The 24529-nt window shown below is 34.6% G+C and overlaps 1 long non-coding RNA gene across 3 annotated transcripts in view; it reads left to right on the top strand.

Moving 5' to 3' along the window:
* The window catches only part of LOC140610562 (uncharacterized), a 53189-nt gene that overhangs the window by 12701 nt on the left and 15959 nt on the right, over positions 1 to 24529 (top strand). The window contains exons 4-7 of one of the 3 annotated variants that reach the window (XR_012012168.1): positions 13515 to 13588; positions 14021 to 14254; positions 19866 to 20041; positions 22617 to 22763. This is a non-coding gene — a long non-coding RNA (uncharacterized lncRNA). Of the gene's footprint in view, positions 1 to 607; positions 1247 to 13514; positions 13589 to 14020; positions 14255 to 19865; positions 20042 to 22616; positions 22764 to 24529 lie in introns of those variants that run through there. The other 2 variants (XR_012012166.1, XR_012012170.1) reach the window with 2 other exon arrangements.

Genomic DNA, 24529 nt, shown 5'->3' with positions numbered 1-24529 from the left:
AGGGTATACCTCCTTAAACCTATAAGTCAAATTTTGGAGCACTAGAATATTTGAGAATACTATTTCTGAACCATCTCAATAGAACACCACTTTAAAAAAAAAGATTATATTGAAGAAAGGATATGTGATGGTAGCATTTATCTCATGAAGTAAAAGCTAACAAAATCCATGTAATATCCAAATACACTCATTATTATTTTTATAATATCCAAATACACTATTATGAAAATAGTTTCAGCAGAAACACTGCCAATTTGGATTAAAAACGACAGAAAGATACACATTTTTAAAAAATCCAAAATTCTACTAACCGGAAGAAAGTTTATAAAATTATTCAGTGGCAAGCATGTGTCATTTTCCATGAAAAAGAAAGAATAAATAAGTAGGTAGGAGCAAGATCCCATAAGGTGGAGCCTAGAACCAGTGAACTACTTTGAAGCCTTGCAGGGTAAGAAACTCCCTCACCTTTGCTTGATTATATTTCAGAACTTCAGTGAAGACTGACTCTTTTGCTTTTATTTTATCTGGAATATAGAAAGCTTTTATCCTACATCTATTCTATCATTGAATGTTGGGTTTATTGAGGACAGTCATCTCATTTTTTTAGCTTCCAGGTCATAGATAAGGAAATTTTTCTGCAGGAGATGAACTTAATGGATTACATTCAGAAGCCTCATCTGTATCTGTATCAGACGTATGTGATGAGATCCTGAACAATAAATAGATGCTGATATGGTATGAAATTTTCAGGAAACTTGGAAAAGAGTGAATGTATTCTGCAGGTATGAGAGATGTGAATCACTGGGGATATGAGGGAGTACTACAGAAGAAATGCCCTAAGGTTATACCCAATGGGTGTTGATTTGCTCCACTTGAGTATGGTTGGCTCTGTGACTCACTTCTTAACCTTAACAAGGCACTAGGATGAATCTCGCATGATTATGTTACCCTAAATAAGACTCCAATTTAGCCATCCAGAGCCTTGAAGAAGCAAAGTTGCATGAAGTAGAGAGGATCACATGGCAGGGAACTCTGGACCACCTCTATATACAGAGGATCCCAGCTCTGTAGCTGCAAGGAACTGAATTTTGTCAATAACCATGAAAACTGGGAAGAGGACCCTGAGCCACAGACAAAATTTCAGCCCCACCTCACACCTTGGTTACAGCCTGATGAGACCTTGATCAAATGACCCAGCTAACCCATGCCCAGATTCCTGATCCACAGAAAATGTGGGATAATAAATACGTCTAAAGTCACTAGTTTTGTGGCAATTTTTATACAGTGATAGAAAAATAATGCAATACTTACTCTGACTTAGGCAATATAATAAGGGATTTAGATCAAGTAGATGGCCACCAAAGTAGAATTTGGCTTTAAAATTCATGATTTTGATGATGTGACATTAACGATAGTGTTCAGTACAAGGTAAAGTAATAGGTTATCTTTTAAATACATTGGATTTCAGGATATATTTTCAGTCTGTATTAGCACAAGGAAATTCAGCAATAACAAGATAGAGATATGCCAGTTGAGTCCCATATCAATTGTAGATTAATACAAAATACATTTGTGTCTTTAATTTGCATTTGGTACATGGAAGCTAAAAGGATCATAAGCTAATCAAATCACAGCCTGAAGACATTTTCATGAGTACAGGTTAAGTGTGTATCACTCCCTGAGCTCAATGCAGGCACTTTCACAAAAATAGGGTATTTTTATGCTATTCCAATGATTGGCAATGAGTGTAAAATCAAGATAGAAATGCCCTAATTTAAAAAGTATGCTTGTAAATTATTATACTGTCATTTCTTGAAACATTTTACCTGATTTCCTAGATATCACCATGATTCTTTCTTCATGGTAAGCAATTGCTTCTGTAAAGTAACCCTGATAACCAGTCAGAATTCTATATATTGACAAAATAAAATCAACTTTATAAGAAAAAAAATATGTAAGAAAAGTGAGGATTTGTAACTTTATAAAATTTTAAAAAATAGTATTCTTGCAAATTATCTGAGTACATACATACTGTACTTGTTTGATTTTATTACATAGAATAAACTTTATGTAAATAATTATATTAATATGGAATATATTAATTTATATGGTATATACTTATATATAGGCATTTCTGTATAAAATATATTGAAAATCTAAAGATATTATGATGCTATAAAGTAAAACAAGAAAAGTATTTAATATGATGTTAAATGACTTAAAAAAATCTTGCAGCAGTAATATTCAGATATAATTAGACCTTTTTTAAAGGTTTTTTTCTTTTTTTTAAGATTTAAAAAAAATTGTTTATGAGAGACACAGAGAAGCAGAGACTCAGGCAGAGGGAGAAGCAGGCTCATCACAGGAAGCCTGATGCGGGACTGGATCCCTGGACCCCGGGATCATGCCCTGAGCTGAAGGCAGACGCTCAACTGTTGAGCCACCCAGGTGTCCCTAGACTTTTCTTATTATTCTTCCAAGGATTAATGGAAGCAGAATACATGAAATGATACCATGAAAAACTCTGGTGTTTTGAGCATGCCTCCTTAATTCTAGTAATGGGCAGTAACAGAATGCATGAGTAATTTTAGAAGTATTTTAGATCACATGCTGAACATATCTAAAAAGTGGAACCAATAGTTAGGAACTTAAGTCTCCATGGATTCTAATCTAAATTCCCGCTTTCTAAGTAGAATTTAAGCTCTATGCTATCTTCCATTGGAATAGGAACTGCATGTCTGAAGGACAGATGCTGTACCAGGAGTTTTAAAGATACAGTGGATACTATTTTTATGGATAAAAAATTTAAAAATCAAAATAGAGATAATTATACAGACTTCACCTACCATAACATTAAGAAATTTCCAGGCTTCCTAATTAAAAAAATAAAATAAAGTAACTAACTAACTAAATAAATAAATACATCTAAAAATAAAATACATATAAGCATTTTAGGAAAGAGAATTCAAAAGAATTGAAGAAAAGGAAATTTTTAGAGCAATATAATTGTAAGTAACTTGAAAATTACTATTAATATACTTACTTTTAGAGGGAATCTTGTCTACTACTAAGATTTAAAATTACTTGCAGTCCAAACCTTATGCACTTAGTATATTTTTCAGTGGTTACCATATGATGGATATTTATTCAAAATTTGCTGAATGCTCAACTAATCTTTTTTGTTTTGTTTTATTTTCTTTATGCTACATTTAATTATATTTCTTTGTAATACAACCAGGATGATTTTGTTCTGTAGGGGACATTTGGCAATGTCTGCAGACAGTTTTGAATGCTATAACTGCGCAGGCGCTATTATCACTGAATGGAGACCAAGAATATTGCTAAGCATTTTACAATGCACAGGATTGTCCTTTACCATAAAATGTATCTGGTGCAAAACACTGTAGTGCCATGGTTAGAAAACTCTGCTTTAAAGAAAGCAAGGTGTGAAATTATTTAATTGCCTGTAAGAGAGAGGTAGAATTGGTGCAAAACACCTATTAGAAGATTGTAAAGGAGCATTTAGTTTATTAAAAATTCTTTTCTTGAATTAGACAGACAATTTCATATCAATACTGCTTGATTTCCTCAACTATTCCTGAACCTGTTCTGCTCTAGATATAACATTTCAAAGGAAGGTTAAATGTAAAGATGATGAAAATGGAGAACACATTGGCAAATCTTCTAATTCTAGAATGACAAAACAGTTCTGATTGCCCTGATGAGAGATTAATTGAAATTGATTTGGGTAGAAAAATAAGATAATTTATTGATATGAATATGGTAATATGAATAATTTGGTATTCACAGCAATAATTTGAGTACTGTGGCTTTTATGCTGGAAGTTTCCCATTAGAATGTGAATCTAAAATTTTAAATGACTTATAATGTAGTAGGAACTCATGACTACATGACACAGATAAACTATTCTAAGGAGTCTTTTTAGGAATTCCAAATAAAATTAGACTCAGCAGGATCAAAGCTAAAGATTTGATTAGAAATATAAATAGCCCAACACAAATTCCTTTGATTTTTAAATTGTTACAGAGTATTACACATCCGTGAAACACTTCTATTTAGTTATACTCACGGTACATAAAAGAAATCCCAATATTAGTATGCTTCAGTCATCCAAGGACAGAATTCAAAACACAGATTTGAACAGCCATTTCTTATCTCTGTCATCTCTTATTTTAAAAAGGGAACATTAAGCTGATTTTAATATTTTATTTGAAACATACGTTGCTGTAATTTGAATATTAAGATGAGTTTTGCCACTCGTAACTTTATCCTCAGTTCTTTTTTTTTTTTTAATTTTTTATTGGTGTTCAATTTACTAACATACAGAATAACCCCCAGTGCCCATCACCCATTCACTCCCACCCCCCGCCCTCCTCAAAATCCTAGAGAAGAACACAGGCAACACCCTTTTTGAACTCGGCCACAGTAACTTCTTGCAAGATATATCCTCAGTTCTTAGCACAGTGCCTGGCACATAGTGAGTGCTCAAATAAATGAAGATAATCATAATCATTCTGTATGAAGATTATAAAGACTTTTTATTAGCAAATTAGTGACTACTTTCCACTTAACATATTTAGATAGTTTCTTTTAATTTTTATTTTTTAAAAATTTATTCATTTTAACCTTAGCAGTGATTAATCGTGTGTGTGTGCTTTCCTTCTTACTTTAGAGTAGGCCAAAGGAGGCATCTTGTTGCCTCTCTGGCTCATTTATTTCATATTGGTTTGCTAGATGTACAAGTATACCAAACTATAATAAACAGATACCAAACATTCTGCTTCAGAATTAAATGTGCATTGTGAAATTATTTATTTTATATGATTTTTCAAAAGGTTTTATTTATTTATCCATGAGAGACAGAGAGAGAGAGGCAGAGACACAGAGAGAGAAAAAAGCAGGCTCCATGCAGGGAAGCCCGACGCAAGACTCGATCCTGGAACTCTAGGATCACACCCTGAGCAAGGGCAGACACTCAACTGCTGAGTCACCCAGGTGTCCCATTTTATATGATTTTTAGAATGCTTGCCATGTTTCTAATCCTCATAAGTATGAATACAAGTAGGATAGTTCTGTATCAAAATGGGGCTCATTGTTATAGAAAATGTCTGTGTTTCAAGTACTATTTCAAACATAATACTTCATTGTATGTTTCTTGGGACCAAATAGCCAAATCAAAAGTTAAATCTACCCTAACACCTGTGAAGACAACATGAGTGATTAAACTTTGGCCTGACAGGCTGCTCTAGAAAGGAAAACTGGAGAAAAAAAAATATTATGATTACCATCATACCTTTTACTATAGACACACATACACACACATGTGATAAATGAGTATGGGATAAAGTGGCTGAGTTGATATAGTGTCATAGGCAGAAGGTTTATAAATTTTTTTGCTTTTATCTCCTCAAGTTTGAGAGAGAAAACACAATAAGAACTTGCTCCTTTCCTACTTCCCAATTCAGGAAGGAACTGAGATCATTAGGACTTCATTTGAAGAAAATAATAGATTCTAGATTCTAGATTCAGAAAACTCACTGATATGTGTTTCTAACATCCAACTGGAAGGGGAAAATAACCAGCTACGGGTCACTGCAATTGGGAGTTTGGAGCATTCCAATGACATGGCACTCAGTAGATACTTTGTAAATCACAGGGGCCCAGTGAAAAGACAAGAGATTAACTTTGTATGTCGTGATATATCAAAGGGGAGACGGTTCATAGTATTATAGCATCAGAGCTGAGAATGAACTGGCACAATTCAGCCACAGCCAAGAATGATATAAGAGATGTAAATCAAAAATGTTCTGTCACTGGTAAGGCTGGGATCTCTGTGAAATTTTTTGGAACCAAAGACACCAGGTGAGATGGAGTGGTTAATTTTAAATGCATCAGACATGGTTCCCCTTTTGATCTTGTCCTCTCATAGAGAGTCCATATAGAGGCGATGGAGGGAGGGATTTCTTTGTAATCCAATACCTAAGAGGAAACTGAAATTAGTGCTAATAGGAAAGAACATTGGGTGATTATATTTGTACTATCCCCACACCCCAATGTTAAGCAAACTATTTTCTATACCCCTTATTTATGTTATGAAAGCTCTTGGAAGCATTTCAACACTTTAAAACTAAGGGATAAAACTACATTAATATAAACTTACATAAACATGACATTAAAATCAGCTAAAATCTGTAGATGCTTTAACAGTCCTACAATAGATTAGAATATGGATGTGTAAATGAAAATGGATTAAAAATCACAATAAAAGAGATAGTTGAAAAGGTAGCTGCTCTCTTTAAATCAGCCGCAATGACTTGAAATCTGCAAGCAGCTACTTAGAAGAAACTTTTTCTGTATAGAAAAAAGTGAAACTAAAGAAGAGATATGAAAAGAGAGAAGCCTCTTTTGAACTGGCCTGGGCTGTGGGCCAGTAAGAAGGCAGTTTAAGGGAATTTCTAGGCAAAAGACCCAGGCAAAGCGAAACAACCTTTATTAAGAGTGTCAGGTGGCTTTAAGGAATGCAGATTGACCTTGAACTGTAGCAGGTACACCTGGGAAGAATGCCAGAATGGACTCTGTTTCATCAGTGGCCAGCGCAGCAAAAGGATGGTGTTAACTTCAACTGGGGTTAGATACAAAGGTGAACTCAGTAAGTAAAACTTAAAACCCCTGATCAGCGTGTGTAGTAGAGTCAAGTTGAAAAGTGTAACATGATCATGCATTTTTAAGTGTTATGTCCCTCCCAAGGTAGCAGAAGAGTTTTGCTCTCTAACCTAAGTGTTTTGCCAGAAACATTGCCAACGAAAGATTAAATAAAATAGAGAAAAGCCCTAGTTTTATTTTTGGATGAGAGGCACAAGCTCCTGGGCAAATACTGGACAAGTACTAGGGCTGGAATAACAGCAACCTTACTTGACTGTTTCTAATGTTTCAGACACTGTGCGAGGTAAATTACATGTATTATCTTATTTAATCATAGCTCTAGGATAGGTTGAATTTCTATGTGACCTATGAAGGAAATAAGACTTAAAACAATGAAGTATTAGAAGAAGACCTCAAATATTTTTAATAACAGAGATAGGATTAAAAATAAGGTGCATCTCTTTCCAGAGTCTGTGTTCTTAAATTCTGTACCACGTTGTACATTGGTGAACCATGTGGTTTGTGAATCAGTCAGGTTGCTTTGATACAAAAACCACCAAGGGGCCAGAAGCACACAAGTGTGAAAACATTTAGTCTATTGGTAGAGCTAGAATCTCCGCTTGACCCAAAAGTTCTAAATATAGAGAATTTGCAGAATAAAAATAAACCTGAAATAAATATAACGTTAGACTTAAGAGAAAAAGAAGCAAACTAAAAATCACTAACAAAGCCTTACAAGCATAGTATTTATAATTTGATTTTTAAAGTACTCAATTAGTACTGTGCAAGTGAAAATATATGAAGTGTAGACTACTGTACTGGAAAGGAAATGTTTAGCAAAACACTTCACACCATTCCCTCCCTTTACTGGGTGACATTTCCTTGGAAAGAAAGACAGCATGTAACCCCCTCAAATCATCTTGTAAACATGCTGAAATCAGACCTCCCTGTGCGTTGTATCCAGGTCTTGATTTACAAAGATGACCGAGTGGCCATAGACAGAGTTCGATTCTACTGAAAGAAAAGTTTAATGATACTTACAGTTCCCATAGAAATGGGAGCCATGGCTCACCACACAAAGTCAAAGGAGGAACACCAGATTTTGGGAAGGAAGTCGAAGCAGGGGTGAGGGAAGCACAAAGACCTGACCTTTCTTGGGGTTTCTATAAGAAAGACAAAGGCCAGCTAAATAGTTTAGGGTTGGGTACTTTGAATAATTTCAGCTGACTTTAGGTTATGGGTGTGCTACTCCTCTCTAGGTGCCTAGAATCTGGCCCTGGGATGATTAAAGCTCAAGGATTTTACCTCCTGGGCTCTATAAACAAGATAGAGGAGGTGTGGATCTGGATTGCTTAGTTTGCATATCAAAGGTGTTCTCCAGGTTGTATTCTTTACTATCTCTAAGAATAGGCTAACTCTGAAGGGACAGTCTCTTCCCCACCCCAGAAAGTTTTTTTTTTTTTTTTTTTTTTTAGATGTCAAAATATCATAGTACACAGAAAATAAAAAATATATATACAATATACTAGACAAATGAACTAATCGCATTTTCTGGCAGGAGAATCCTTATCTAAGACATGCTTTTAGCAGGATATATTTATCTGTCTACAGTTGCCTATGTGGGGGCCAGCAAACTATGACCTATGAGTTAAAATGTTTTTACCTTTTTTAAGTGTTGTAAAAATAGAATACAAAAATTAACAGAGACTATGTGTGGCCCACAAAGTCTGCAACATTTACTGTCTGGCCCTTTGCAGAAAAAAAAAAAACAAAAAACAAAAAAAACAACCCTTGATTTACCATAATCAAGCAGCAAATCTATGGATTTATGGGGAAAAATAAATTTGCTAGAAACACTGATATTAGAAAGAAAGACTTCCGTTACATTAGGGAGGTACAAAACACTTAAAAATTCATGATAGGGAGATGTAAAGGAGTCTCTGAACCTGTTGAGTGACTTTTTCATTCCAGTTCATGGGACACACCCCGGCCCCACTGCTGCCTTAATGCCCTCTCTCTGTGGAGCCATCAGCCTTCAGCTTCCAGAGAGGTGGAGCTAGATCTTCCCAGCTCTGTTTGGGGTTTGATGCACTGGAACTGTATATGGGTTGGTGGTGGGAATTGATCCCTGTCCCTCATCCATTGAGACATAAGGACTTGATGTTCCTGAGTCAACCCTCCTGTCAGACGTGCCATCTGACCAATGGTCTTCCTCCTTTCTCATGCGTTCTCCATCCTCTCTTGTGTTTCCTTGGGGACAGTTGTTTTGTGGCTGTCTACAAATGCCCTTTGTGACTAATACCATGCAAAACATCTTGTATTTCCCAGGGCTTCCAGGGAAGACAGTTGCCAATTTCACAAAAGTATCATCTGTCGCTCTTCTTGTGTAGGCATAGAATTCCACATCTTACAAAACCTAACTGGTATGATTTTATGCTGTAATAAAATGACTTATAACAATACTTATTCTCTCTCAGGATCTTACAGTTTCAAGTCAGTGGATCATGAAGGACAAATCTTTAAATTTCTTATGTCTGTAGCACAATGCTAATAAATTTCACTTTTCTGAAAAAAAAATACACTTTTCAACTTGACTCAATTAACTACACACAATGATCAAGGGTTTCAAGTTTTAGTTATTGAATTTATCTATGGTTTTATGTGGAAAATGTCATCTAAGCAATGCATATATCAGAATATAAATGAAGATAATTCATGACCCAAACAACTCCCTTCTGTACAACTGATGTGATCAGAACTGGAGCTTAGTTATCTTTTATGTTAATGGGGGCCCAGAGAATGCCCTAATGTGTCAAGGAAAGATTTGAGTTGCTGCTTTTATGGTCTTATACCTCCCTGCGCTTTATCAGTAATCACAATTTGTTGTATTCTTGATATTGTTGGTAAAGTTTACTGGGTAACAACCTTGATTTTCTAAATCTCTAATGACCTCTCTGGTCAAACACAGTTCATATTCAATAATTTTCATGCATGAAAATGTAACGATGTGATTTTTTTTGAGACGTTAAAGAATGAGAAAGGAAAACAGCAAACCTGAACATTTAGGATTATGTTATGGACTGAATATGGAAACCTCAAATTAGTTTGAAGCCTTCATCCCAATTATGAGAGTATTTGGAGGTAGGTAGGACCTTTGGGTGGTATTAGGTTGAGACGAGGTCATGAGAATGAGGCCCTCATGATGGGACTAATATCTTTACAAAAAGAGACACCAGAGAGTATGCTTTTTATCTCTCTCTCCAACCTGTGAGGGCAGAGAGAAGTGGTAGCCTGCTGGAAGCCAGAAAGAGCCTTCTCATCAGAACCCAAACACTCTGGCACTCTAATCTCAGACTTCCAGACTCTAGAACCGTGAGAAAATAAATTTCTGGTGTTTAAACCATCTAGTGTATAGAAAATGGTGACTCTGCTAAGATGTGTATGCTGGTGCAGAGGCAGGGATAATGTGTGATGATCATGTTGAGTAGAACAGCATCTACCAAGTGAACACTGAACAAATGAAGATGGATGCTGTCCACATTATAATAATTGGTATTATTTTTCCTCTGACTTCACCTGGTAGGTGGAAGGTAGAGCATCATTGTTGATGTCAATATAAGAGGTGGTGAGCCATCAGCCATCAGAATGAGATGTGATAGTCCTTTTGTGTCCTCCCTGATGCTGATGATAATTCTTGGGAAAAAAAAAAATGGTGTCCTGTAACTGTCATGTATGTTAAGCTGCCTATAATTTTCCTGAAATAATACTGAAGGATTCTTAATATTGACTGGCATATTCCTGCTATATTTCATAATTTTCCTTTTTTTAAGATTTTATTTATCTATTCATGAGAGACATAGAAAGAAAGGCAGAGAAATAGAAAGAGGGAGATGCAGGCTCCCTGCAGGGAGCCTGATATGGAACTCAATCCTAGGAGCCTAGGATCATGCCCTGAGCTGAAGGCAGACATACAAACCCTGAGCCACCCAGGCGTTCCAATATATTTCATCATTTTCTATAAATGTAATCTCAAAAGTTTCTTTGCCTCATTGTTAATTAATGTTTTAGTTCAGCCCTCAAGTCATCAACTTCTTTTTTGAAAATGTTGATGAAACGATCACAATACATTATTCTATCCACTTACTTGAAAGTGCTTTTCAACTTTATAAATGACTAGATTTATTCAAACACTATTTATACCGCTATCACCAAAATTCTTTAAATTGTCCATATTTGGCTTTTTTTCATCGTTCTCTTTAAATGTAATGGTGCAAAGATGACTGCTTAATGCCTGGCAATATTCTCTCTCTTTCAGATCCATACCATAGTAATGCAGAATCTGAACAATATAATCCATAAATATGTGATTTTGAAACCTGATATTAGATGTTGGAGAATGCACAAGGTGGAGGTGGTAATTTCCAGCCAAATGTGCAAATCATTCCTCAGGGGGCCAGATGCATTGTGTATGACCAGTGACATTGCAATCTGCAATCTTTTCTTTCCTAGGGTGCCAACTGCCCTCCAGAATGAGACACTGTGGCATTGATGTAGAGGCATAACTGCTGTCATAGTTTTTTGTTTTGTTTTGTTTGTTTGACCACCAGAACAGAAATATGCATTTTTGGAATGGCAATATCATTTCCCTTTTATTTATTTACATATTTAATCTTGGTGCACATGTAGTAATACATGAGTAGGATGATATAATTTTACAGCAAAAGATACATGTTTTTCTTAAATTCATTTCAAGATCATTTTCTTTCTCTTTGGGTAAAATATTCAGTATTTTTTAGAGCTATGCTACGTAATTGTTTGTTTGTACCACAATGGAGTTTCAAGTGTTCAGATGATTAAATGAATTGTCCCTTGAGGAATAGAAAAACTGAAGCACTGTTGTGCTGCTTCATTAGACTCCTAACCAAATAGTGAAGGAAAAGTAATTTGAAACAAACCATAAAAGGTTACCTTATTAAAACTACCCAAGTCAACTTAAGACAAATGAATGCAATATAAAAAATTAATTATCTGTAGCATTTTTCATCATTGAATATGCTTAGAATTGTAAAGCCTGCTTATTAAAATAATTTCGATTCTCATTGGATACTTGTTTATATTTGAGTTGGTAGTCCTAGACTTAATTTTAGTTTTTAATTGTTTTTTTTTTTAAATCTATTTAAAGTTCAGTAGGCAAAGTCCTATTTTCACATTTTCAATATACATTTACTGAGAACTACTGTCAGCCAGGAAATTAGGCCTGATAATAATATCAAAAGCTGATATTAATGAAGCATTTAGTATTTTCTAAGTCCTGTTGAAATATGTTACAGGTACTAACTCATTCCCTTGTTCCAACATGTAGAGGTAAATGCTATTATAACCACATTTTAACCATAAAGAAACTGACTATCAGAGAAGTTAAATTACTTGTTCAAGGGCACAGTGAGAAATTAGCACAGACAAGGCTCAATCAAATGCATGCATGTTAGAACTTTGCTCTTAAGCAGTGAATGGAACACACTTATTAAAAGCTGGCTGCAAAATAACACATTACCCAAAATATATAGTGCCCTGAGGCCTCAGAACAAACAATCAGCTCTGGTAGAGAGGCTTCCAGAAACGTAATAATTGAGTAGGATGAATAAGAAGGAGTTTGCCAGAGAACTAAAGAAACTAAGAGATTCAAGACAAATGCAATGCCATAGGACACAAGTGAGCAAGAATAGGAAAGGTCAAAGACTGTGTGAGGAGAATGGTATGACTGGTGCTGAAGATGTGTGTCGGAGAAAGCCGGAAGATCAGCTAACCATTTGTGTGATGACATAGTTGTGATAATCTGCATAACGTTTACTCATCTACTAAATTTTAAGTGCCCTGAAGGCAGGGAATATTTCTGTATCATTTACTCTATTCCCATCAGCTATCTCAATGCCTCCTGCTTCTCAATAAACACATACATGAGTGATGTAGATACAGTTGAGTGGATGAATTGAAGTCAGATTCTGTAGGTCTAAGAAGATTCTTTGTGTGTTTATGAAGGAAAGGGACAAGATTGCTTTTTGTTTGTTTCTTAGAAACATAACTCAAGGGGAGTTTCAAAGGAGTCTTTAAAGTAGTCCCTCTGGGCAGTCCAGGTGGCTCAGCGGTTTGGCACGGCCTACAGCCCAGGGCATGATCCTGGAGACTCGGGATCGAGTCCCACATCGGGCTTCCTGCATGGAGCCTGCTTGTCCCTCTGCCTGTCTCTGTTTCTCTCTCTGTGTGTCTCTCATGAATAAATAAATAAAATCTCTAAAAAAAAAAAAAAATGAAGTAGTCCCTCATGGAGATAAATGATCATTTATATATGTTTCCACAGTACTGTTATTGCTGACTAATTCATGAAAAGTCTCTATTTCCTCCTCTGTCAAATGAGGGGATGAGATCATCAGGTCACGAGTCATGTAGTACATATTAGAGCCTGAGAACATTGTCTTACTGTGTTGATATTTATACATAACAGACAAAACTTGCAACGCAGAGCATCTAAGGCTAGAATCTGGGATGCACAGCGTTGAAGCAAAGGTCATTTATGATAAAAAACACAAAAGCAACTTCAGAGTGGTTATACCTGGCTTATCCCCAGGTTGGGTATGGGAGAAGATGGTGTTTGAACTTTGGGTAAGTTTTAGAAAAGGAGTGATGCTTATTTTGAGGAAAGTATCACTAAATGATTCGAAAATAGAATTCATATCCTGAGCAATAAGGTCTCCTTAGTACAGCAATTTACTGATACATTGCATAAAAATCTTGTTTTGTAAAACTGGCAAACTTACTCCATCCCAACTCCCAATGTCTTTTTATAACAATAGCTAAGGAAACAAGGGCTTCTGGAAGGTAAGAGAGAAACCATGGCGGGAGATGAATTCCAAATGGCTCCAACTACGTGAGTTCTAAGGTCATGCTTTTTATGATTCAAAACATGAATTGTTTTCCAAAAAGAAATGCCTCTTTATTAAAATAACAATTGAAAATGGTTCATTCTTCTCTTTTAAATATATATATATATATTAATTTATAATAACGAGCAAAACTGAAAATAATATTAATTCTAGGGGAGTAATTTGTGTTGTATAGAATACCTGCTCTTACACTCACAGGCAACCTGTAAACAGGTGGGTCCTGTATTTCTTTTCTCATTGTATAAAAGATTCAACTGAAGGGAGCAGTAGCTTTTAAGTAATTTGCCGCAAGTTACAAAATCACAACAAATATTAGAACTAAATACTAAATTTAATGTAAATGCCTCTCAAAGGACTAGAATCTCATTTTCTCTCTGTTAACTCTGACTTTAGCTTCTCCTCATTACATATTTTAGATGTTGGTATTCTCCTGGAGTTATGATACATACTTGGAGTGTGAAACCTTTGGCACTGCTCACAGAACCAGCAGCTGGAGTTCTTCTGGCTTGATTTATCTCAACAGCTGCTTGCAGAATTACTGAAGCCAGATTCCTTTCTCTCTCTACTTTGCTCTTCTTGGGAACTGTTGATGTCATGTTATCTTTTCTATAAAAGCTGTTATGCATCTTTCCATAAATAATGCACTCATGGTAAGGCTTCAACTTAACTTTTCCTTAAACTTCTTTGTTTCTTCTCCTTCCCTTCCCCAGTGACACCTAGTGGTGTTTTGTTATTTACCTCTGTTTTGTTTTCCAAGAAGATATCTTCACCTTGGTGATAGAGATTGTTATTACTTCCCAGTATTTCTCATTAGTGTATTTAGCACTCCATTAGTTTCTTACTTGAAGTGAATAAAATGATTTCTTTTGCTCTTATTTTTTTTCCTTTTATAAGCTTGTACTAGTAAATTGCAGAGGCCATATTTTCTCCACAATCTCTCATCATATATTTTGAACAACAGACCAAACAATTCTTTTAGAGACCATCGCACACATAGCAAATGAGATGTATGTATTATAATGGTGGCATAGATAAGCTGTTGTGAGAATTCACTTGAGTAGGGGATAACGTGGGCCTGGAGTGAGCACGGAAGACATGGAAAGGTCGCATCTTAGATCAGCCTTGAATAAAATTATGGTTGTGCTGTTCATCAAGAGCATACTGGGGTGGATAACTGTTAAAGAGTCTGAAAAATTAATATGATTTTGATCCCCAAGATCTGAGTAATCTTTGATAGAGTGCTATGATGCATTAAATACACAGTAAGTATTTGTTGATTAATTGAATCTAGCAACACAGTTTGATTTAGTTCTCTTTTGATGAAGTAGAAAATGTAATTTTTGTATAGGAAATGATTCAGAACCCTGCTAAGGATCAGAGAAGTGAAGATAAGAATAAGTCATCTTTTAAACAAAAGCTTATATGGGGTACCTGGCAGACACAATCAGTTGGACCTCTGGCTCTTGGCTTCAGCTCACCTTATGATCTCAGGGTTGTGAGACTGAGCTCCATGTTGAGCTCTGAGCTTAGCGCAGTCTGTTTGGAATTCTCTCTCCCTCTGCCCTTTCTGCTCATGCTCACTCTCTAAAATCAATAAATAAATCTGCTAAAAAATAAATAAAACAAAAAATTATTAAAAAGCGACATCTACTAACTAGGATATACTATATCCAGAAATGCTTCTCCTTCAGGAATGATTCATAATAAATAACTGTTTGTCATTGTTTACTATTTGCCAGATATTGTGCCAACCTATTCACATACATTTTCTCATATATGCTTATAACAAACTTGCATGGTCCCACCAAATACTCTAATTTTCAAATAAAGAAAAGCAGGTGTAGAGAGGCATAGTGAGGCATACATATACATATGTATATCACAGACATACATATGTGATCTTTGCCAGAAATGTATCCAACTTTCTCTTTTAATCCCAGAAATAATATACTTTAAAGAAAGTAATTTCTGGAATATAATCAAAACAACAGCAATCGTATGATTTTCAGTTTTGTTCCTGCTCACCTGAAAAGAAGCAATTGTAGCCTGTGTTAGGTTGAGGAAAAACTGGAGATTGGTAAATAAATTCTTACTAGTATTTGTCAAGACCAGTGGAGAAGAGCTTTGTCCTGATCCTAGAAAACCTGGCCAAGATTTGCAAATGAGAATATCCATATTTTGTTCAGGAGCATAAAATAATCTGTTAATCTATGAATCTAATCTTTATTTCCTTTACATATTCTCACCAGTGAAAACCTTGCTTAATAGATTGGTCTCTTTTGTAAATTTATCTTTAAATTCTATTCATAGGTGCTGTCAATTATATTTTCATGCCATATGTTAAATTTTGATTTTAGTGGTAAAGGCAGTCATATTTCTACCTGCCTATTTTTTGCCATCTAAAATTTAGTTTCTTGAGATCTTGAAATCTTTTTGGTCTGCCAGCTAACTACATGTTTAGAAAGAGCTGTGAAGACACCATTTGTTTTTTTGGGGGGTCGGGGGGTTGGTACGTATTGACTACTTCAGCCCACAAAGATACCATTTCTTAAACTCCTTTTAGCTATTCGAGATGTTAAATATTTCATATATATAACAATTATGTATCCCAGCAATGAATTCCAAAAGTGTCATTATTATTGCTCAGTATTTTTTATTGTAAGTTAAACTACAATAGATCTCCATAAACATTCTTAACTGCTAACTGCAGATATCACAACTTTTTAAAATTTAACCTGAGTTAAGTTGAACATCTATCTTTTCATCTTATTTTTTAAAATAAATATATTCATGAATTATTTTATTTTTGCAAATCTTATTGGTGCTATTTATATCAACCTAGGTATTAAAATTAAGAAGAGATTTTTTCATTGCTTATCAAATAGTATGCTATTATAATGGACTTTATATGGTTATTTGTTGATACAATAATGTTTTGTAACCAACGACCACAAAACACATATGCTTAAAACAATAAGTTTTTTTAAGCTTATTCTTTTAAGCTCACACATTTATGGGTTGACTGGGAGATTACCTGGTCTCAGAGGGCCTAGAGATATCCAGGTGCACATCTGTGATTAGCAGTCACTCACCTAAAGAAACCAATAATTGTTTTGTTTTGTTTTGTTTTGTTGTTTTGTTTTCTTGGCTGGACTTTCACTTGTTTGGGGCCTCAATGAAGACACCTCAGCTCTTCCCCAGTTTGTCTCCTATTGTCTAGAAGGCTAGCTTTCATTTACTTGTTCTCCAAGTGAAGTCAGAGAAGCAAGATAAAGCACATAAGAACACAAGATCCCTGGACCCCTAGTTTGGAAATGGAATATTGTCAACTGTTCCATACTCTCCTGACCATAGCAAATCACAAAGCCAGCCCAACTTCACAGTTTCAGAAGAGAAGATCCAATTCTTTCACAACTACAATATTATGAAAGCCTGATGTCCAGAAGAGCAAAGAGTATTTCTATAAGCAGAAGTGAGCACCATTTTAAGGCCAGGCTATAGTGGGCGTCCATGAAAACAAACTCTTTTTTTGTACTATAATCATGCTTAAAACACAAGATTTTAGACTCCGTGCAGATGTGGTATAGGACAGGACAGCCCTTTCCTGCGGGGGTTGAGGAGGCCAGCCTTTCTTCCTCTGGAGAAAATGGCCTGAGCTGTGCTATGGGGCAGGCCAACTGATGTGTATAGTAGCAGGGCATCACTTTTGATCTTTTGTTGTTTCTATTAAACTTGAACTGAGATTTAAAAAAAAAAATTGCTACAGGGAAGGATGTAGAATACAGGATATTTTTGTAATTTTTTTTTGTTTTTACTAATTTTGGTAGGTATTCTCTGAATACTAATCTTTGAAGAAAAAATACTTATTTCTGAGAATCTTTATAATTCTATGTGTGTATCTGTTTTGTTTATTTCTAGTCTAGTTTTTATTATTTCCTTTCTATGGTTTTCTGGAGTTATTTTAGTAATAGTTAACTAATTAACAATTTTGATGCCTAGTACTTAATTTGTTGCTATTTTTCTTTTCTTATATATGTTTAAATTCTCATACAGTAACAAGTTAGCATCATCTCATAAGTTTGGAGAAACAATAATTTTAAAATATTTGATTATAAATATTTTTTTTCTAATTTTAAGTGTAGTTCTTATCTGATATAAATTATTTATTAGTGTATTCTAAATTTCAAATATGTGTTTGTAAAAAATCTAACTTTTAGATAGTGTTTTCTCATATAGTGGCATTCTGTCCAGAGAAATTACATTGAGTCACAACATAGATGATTCTCACAAACATATGTGGAACAAAGTCAGAAAGCACAAAAGAACACATATCTATGTTTCCATTTATATAAAGTTCAAAAACGAAAAATTATCCTTCATGTTTTGGAAATATGTAATGACAAGGTGGTGGCATAAGGGGGGTTATGAGAATGCTGGTAATTTGTTTTTCTTGATCTAGGGTCTAGCGACAAGGCTGTTGGTAATTTATGAAAATTCATCAAGCTGTATATATTTATGATTTATGCACATTTTTATATTTTTACCACACTTTACCAGACTTTACCAGACTTTCAAGTCTACTATTTGGGAAGCCTTGCAATCAAGTAGTCCAAAAGCTGCTTAGCAGGTGCTAGGTGGACTCATCACATTTGCACAAATTTAGTCACTGGGAATACAACCATACCAAATAATTTTACAGTTTGTAACTTCTGGAATAACAGGCAACTTGAACTTCATGCTTTCATTAATCTTTCTTGTCCCCTAAGCTCTGTAGGGATGATTCAAAATGGGCCGTGGTGAATTCTGAGCACACAGCTAACTGGTGTCCAGCTTTGAAACCCTGAGATTAGAAAACCCTGGATTTCATAATGTGTCGCTAAGAAATTTACCCAAATTTTGTTCCAAAGAAGACATGGTATTTGTTACTCTATAACATAAGAAAATATCTGATAGCAAAGTACTACCTTGTTATATTTCCTTATACAAACATTTTTAAACCAGCCACAGAAATATGAGGGATTCATGCAGAATTGTCTCTCATAGGCAACTGAATGCATCTATAATATAAAAAGAACTAGTCTAGCATCTAGAGGAGGGCATGTGAAAAATCAGGAACCATTCCTTCCAACAACTCTTCTATAAGTAAATAAAGAAACTCAGTTAACTTCAGCCCAAATTGCTGATTCACATATGGTGACCAAATAGTACAGTAAGCTTTTTGTATGATTTGTTGCCCAATATTAGGTAATTGAAACAAAGATGTTAAGATTCATAAAAGATATATTTCAAAGCACAGCTGGCTACTTTTCAAAATAGTCATGGATTATTTGTGCAAAATAATTATCAAAAATCTCATTCTTCTTCTAGGACAATTTTTATAAAAATATTTTCCAGAAGCTATCTGGTATACCATTCTACTCAATAGTGCTTTATTATCAGTGGTTAAGTTATAACTAAAGAAAAACATATTTATAGATATCACTATTTTTTTTTTCACCAAGATTTTGAGCCACTAAGAATATAACTACCAAGCCAATGCAAATGCATATTCATAGCATCTGTATTTATTTGATATGGACCTGATGAGTTCAACTGTAAGTTTTTCTTTTGGTTCATGGCAGAATGAACTGGAACATTTGGAAATTTGTTATTTTGGAGATTGTTCTTTCATTTGTTCAACAATCATGAATTGTTCACAGTTAAGTCTTCCTCTGTCCCCCTGTGATTCTATGGTTCATCTTTCATTGCACTGCCTCTGTTGCTCTGCACCTACTATGTTAAGCCTACTTACTATTCCAGAGTGGCATAAGGTTGTTACTTTTCACCAAAATGTTCCTTTTTCAAATACCTGTGTACCAAGTTTCCTTTTATCTTTCAACTCTTTGGTCAAATATCATTGTATCAGATCCTCACTCCTTGACTACCCAGTCTAATCCCCATCACTCCCTACTATAATTTCATTCTTCTTTCTGTAATATTTTATCACCATTAATAGACAACTTTAAAAAAATATTGTGTTTGTTTTTCTTTATTAGCTGTCTCTTTTTTTTCTGAAAATAAGCTTCAAAAAGCATGGGTTTTTGTTTGTTCACTGTAATTCTCTTAGTGTTTGAATCAGTTTCTAGTACAAAGCAGGTGTTCAAAAATGGTTGTTAAAAAATGAATACGTGAATTAATGGAGTATAATCAGCCTCAGTTATTTGAAAAATAAACCCAATACCATAGTAGCTATAATAACATTTTATTTGTTGCATTTGCTAGGGGTTCCTGTTTATGTCTTCTCACTTCAGGAGCTGGTGGATCCTGAACCATCATAAACATTGCTGCCAATGTAGCAAGGAAATGAGGGTTAAGCAAACCACACACTCATTCTTAAACTCTCTTACTCAGAAATGATAAAGAGAAAATCCAGTCATATTTCAATGGCTTGGCCACAGGTAGGTAAATTTTATCTACCATTTGCCAAAAGAAAAGAGGTTGTTATAATGGCAGAGATAGTATTTGTATATGGTGGTTGGGGAACACCTCTCCTCGAGAGTAACCTTTGAGCTGAACTCTTATTTATTACTGGAGGCTGACAGCTCTCATATCCTAAGACATGATTGAGATCCCAGTTGTATGGGATCTGTCAAAAATGAATAGAGTTATCCTCACCTCTTAGTGTTGCTGCATTAAATAAGATAATTCACTGAAAAAAAAAGATAATTCATACAGAGCACTTAGCAACTGGAAATTAATAATGGAAATTGGTCTGAAAATTAGTAATTGTTCAAAAATGGTATCCATTATTAATATTATTATCACTACCATTTGAAATCATTTTGAATTACATGGAATGGTAAGTCTTTCGTAAAACACTGAAATATGAAAGCGTATCTAGAGGGGAGTTAGATCAATGCTAAGTGGATTTTGTCATAAAAATGGCCATCCATGGTAGTAGGATAGTCATTCAGAGGTAAGTTTTGAATCATGTTTGCTTGAATAAGTGGCTACACACTGATTGACATGTAAGGTAAGTAGCTCTTGAAACCAGGGCAATGATGGGATGTATTGAAGCAAGCAATATTTTGAAGACCAGGCAAAAGAGACCTGCCAGAAATACAGAGACAAATTCTATTCAGAATTTATGTTTTAATTTTTTTTTTTATTTATTCATGATAGTCACACACACAGAGAGAGAGAGAGGCAGAGACATAGGCAGAGGGAGAAGCAGGCTCCATGCACCGGTAGCCCGACGTGGGATTCGATCCCGGGTCTCCAGGATCGCGCCCTGGGCCAAAGGCAGGCGCCAAACCGCTGCGCCACCCAGGGATCCCCAGAATTTATGTTTTAGAACCCACCTACTACTAGCAGTTGCCTGAGGTATTAGTAGGGATATGTTGTTCACTGGGCACCTGAGTGGCTCAGTCAGTTTAAGTGTCTGATTCTTGATTCCAGGTCAGGTCATGATCTCAGAGTCATGAGATTAAGCCCTGCCTTTGGCTCCATGCTGAGTGTGGAGTCTGCTCAAGACTCTCTCTCTCTTTCTCTCTGTCCCTTCTTCTCACTTGTGCATTCTCTCTCTCTAATTAAAAAAAAGGTGTGTGTGTGTGTGTGTGTGTGTGTGTATAATATGCTAAAGTAATCAAGTTATCTTTGGTTACTTTGAGGTAGACAACAGATTTTACAAAGATGATCATGTGCGGGTATGTGCTGTAAAATAGAATGCTTTAAAAAGATTAAAATGATAATATAAATAACTGTATAATACCAAGGTGTTGACTTTAACAACAAGGAGGAGAAACATTGGTACTAGATTACAGGAGGAAATTACAAGAGGAGAACCTTGAAATCATAGATTGGAGGAAATTTTTTTTTTTTTTAGGAAATTTTGATAAGATGCCTTTACAGTAGAGAGAGGCAATGATGAATTTGCATATAAAAATAAATAAGAGAAAACTATAACATTCTATGCCTCCAATATTGTTTTAAGCTCAATAATCAAAGTTTAAAGTAATTAGGCATATTTGTTAAACACATAGTACTTATTAATAGAATAATTAACATATATTTCCACAGTAAGGTAAGAGTGTATATCTTAATACTTGATTTATTATGCAAAGGCATTATGCTGTTTAACTCATTGTTGAAAATCATGAACAGTACCACAATTTAAGTCATAAAGTAACTGGAAAGCCTACTTGAAGTTATGCTGTACAAAGAAGAGTTAAAAAGATAGAGGAATAAGATCCAATATGGTTGCTTATAATCATATGGTACTAATTAGTGTTTCACTGACACTGATTATTAAGGAGCACAGTGTGACTTACATTTCCATTTTGATTTAACACATTTTATCTAGGTGTTTAGTTGTTCATGGGTATGAGAACTTATTTTACCATTCACTGAGATCTCAGTTGTAACTCTGATATTTCTGACTTATCTGAGCTTTTCCCACCTCAAGTTTTAGAAAAAAATAAATTACCATTCCTCAAGGCACTAAATTACTTTTAGTATTACAATTTCTAGTCCTTTGTCTCTCCTTGATCCTCTGACATTTTTTTCATGTCTCCTCTTGTAGTGCACTTAAGCAGAGCTATTTTGATTAAATAACTCCCCAGAGAACTGAGATTATAATACAATAGTCTTCCAAACAGGTTATTCTTGAGTACATATTGCCATTATGCAGTGCAGATATAAAATCAGTATTTCATAAATGCATGTTTCTATGAAATCTGCCAAGTAGATGAATATCTCTTTCATTGTTCCTGACATCATTGAATTATAAATAATAAAGTGAAGCTCAAATTGTTTATTTGCAATGGAACAGCTCTGAGAAAAATCTCAGTTATCAATGATATAGTAACCTCTAGGAAAGACAGTAACTTTAAAATTACAATGAACATGATCTGAAATAATTTCCCTTAAATTGGGCAATTGCTCAGAATTGCCATAAATCAATTCTCCAAGTTCAATAGAGTTAAAATGAGTGGTGAGTACATTCTCATTCAATTCATTTTTTTTTTTTTTTAGATTCAATCTACTTCAGTGTTTTGGAGTTAAGATGGCATAAGATTGGTAAAAGTAATTACTAATTAGCACAATTTCACAGGAACAGAGCATTTCACAATTAGTCAAATAATTTACTCTTCTGAGTAAGAATTGGTTTATACCTTTTAGAAACAGCTCTCAGAAAAAGTACTGTTCCTTCTTTATGTCAAAAGATTACTACCATCATGCACTTGGAAAATTTCAAATTTTAAAGTAAAACATGAGATGATTTAATTGACTCTTTAGAACTCTATTTTTTAAGTAAGATAAAGCCAGAGATAGAGTTTTTATCAGGGTGGTTAACTATTAATCTCTTCTCACTTTTTATGTAGTTTGACTTTTAATAAAAACCACTGTATGCTAAATCTTTAGCACATAACAAACCTATGAGGCTTGATATCAGTATTAAAATCCCCATTTCATATAGTTATCTTACTCCACTGGCTTCAGAAACAGTGAAAAATTCTTGAAAGATTAAAAAGTAAGCAAAATCACAATGTTTTGGTTATGGAAGAAAAATAAGTTCTGGATATTTGATGTACAACTATGTGGCTATAATTAACAATGGTTTATGGTATGCATGAAATTTGCTGAGATAATAGATCTTAAGTATTATTACATACACAGACACACAAAGAAAAAGAAAAATAGTAACTATGTGAGATGATGGACATGTTAATTAGCTTTATAGTGGCAAATGTTTCACAGTGTATAGGTATATCAAATCATCAAGTTGTACACCGTACTGTTATATTTTAAAATATATGCATATTTTAAAAGATTTATGTATTTATTTATTCATGAGAGACACAGGGAGAAAGGCAGAGACATAGGCAGAGGGAGAAGCAGACTCCCTATGGGAACCTAATATGGGACTTGATCCCAGGACCCCAGGAACATGACCTGAGCTAAACCATTGAGCCACCAGGTGCCCCAATATATGCAATTTTTAATCATCATTTATCCACGAAGCTGATAAAAAATTTATATGCAAAGAAAACTGTAAATCAGTGACAAAGTATAAAAAAATACTTCTTTAAGGAACAAATCACTTAGAAACTGTTTTGTGTTGTATATATTCTCAAAGTGATTTATTTTGGAAAACAAAAATCAGAATGTCCTTTCTAGTTGATTAATTAGAACACAATCTGGCTGTTAATTTTGAGAGATTTTATATACTTTGATAAGAGGTTAGAAACTTAGATTAGTTTTATATCTCTTTCTTGTATTAGGGCTAAGAAAACAAAATAAAGAGAATGATAGCAGAATTGTAGAGTAGTGAAAGGAAATAAAAAGTCCTTTTTGTTATTTAGCCAGTTAAGCTAAAAGTAAAATTTGGAGGTTTATTCCACTTGCTATTTTCTTACTTAAAATTAATAGGTTAATTGTGGTTGGGTATCTACCTAATTTTTTGCATGAAAATATATACTTCCTAATAATGCATTCCCAAATTTTTGTCAATTTTGGAAGGGCACAAGAATTTTCCCGTTGAAAAATATGCCAGGTACATTTAACTAAAAATGTTTGAAATGTAAACTTGGTTTCTAGAATTTCCTGAGCTGTGATTATACATTAACAATGAATAAGATCAATAGTAAGGAGGAGAAAGTAGTTGCTTCAAGGATAAAATTCTTTTTTTGAAAAAAAAATTAAAGCAAAAGACTACTGTATCCTGATTCATCTCCACTGACAGACACCAATGTACCTGACTTTCACCAATCCTTCATCATTTTACCTGCAATCCTACAGCTATTACTGTCTCTTCTGACTTGACCAAACAAGAACACTGAAAAAGAACATTTACTGTATATCTAAATTAATGAAACCAGGGATGGAAAAAGAAGCACTGTGCCACTTGAGATATTTTTGCTCTCATAAAAGATAGAGGTGCTCTT

The sequence above is a fragment of the Canis lupus genome, chromosome 2 (assembly GCF_048164855.1).
Source record: "Canis lupus baileyi chromosome 2, mCanLup2.hap1, whole genome shotgun sequence".
Lineage (NCBI taxonomy): Eukaryota > Metazoa > Chordata > Mammalia > Carnivora > Canidae > Canis > Canis lupus.
This window is presented reverse-complemented; position numbering and strand designations above follow the sequence as displayed.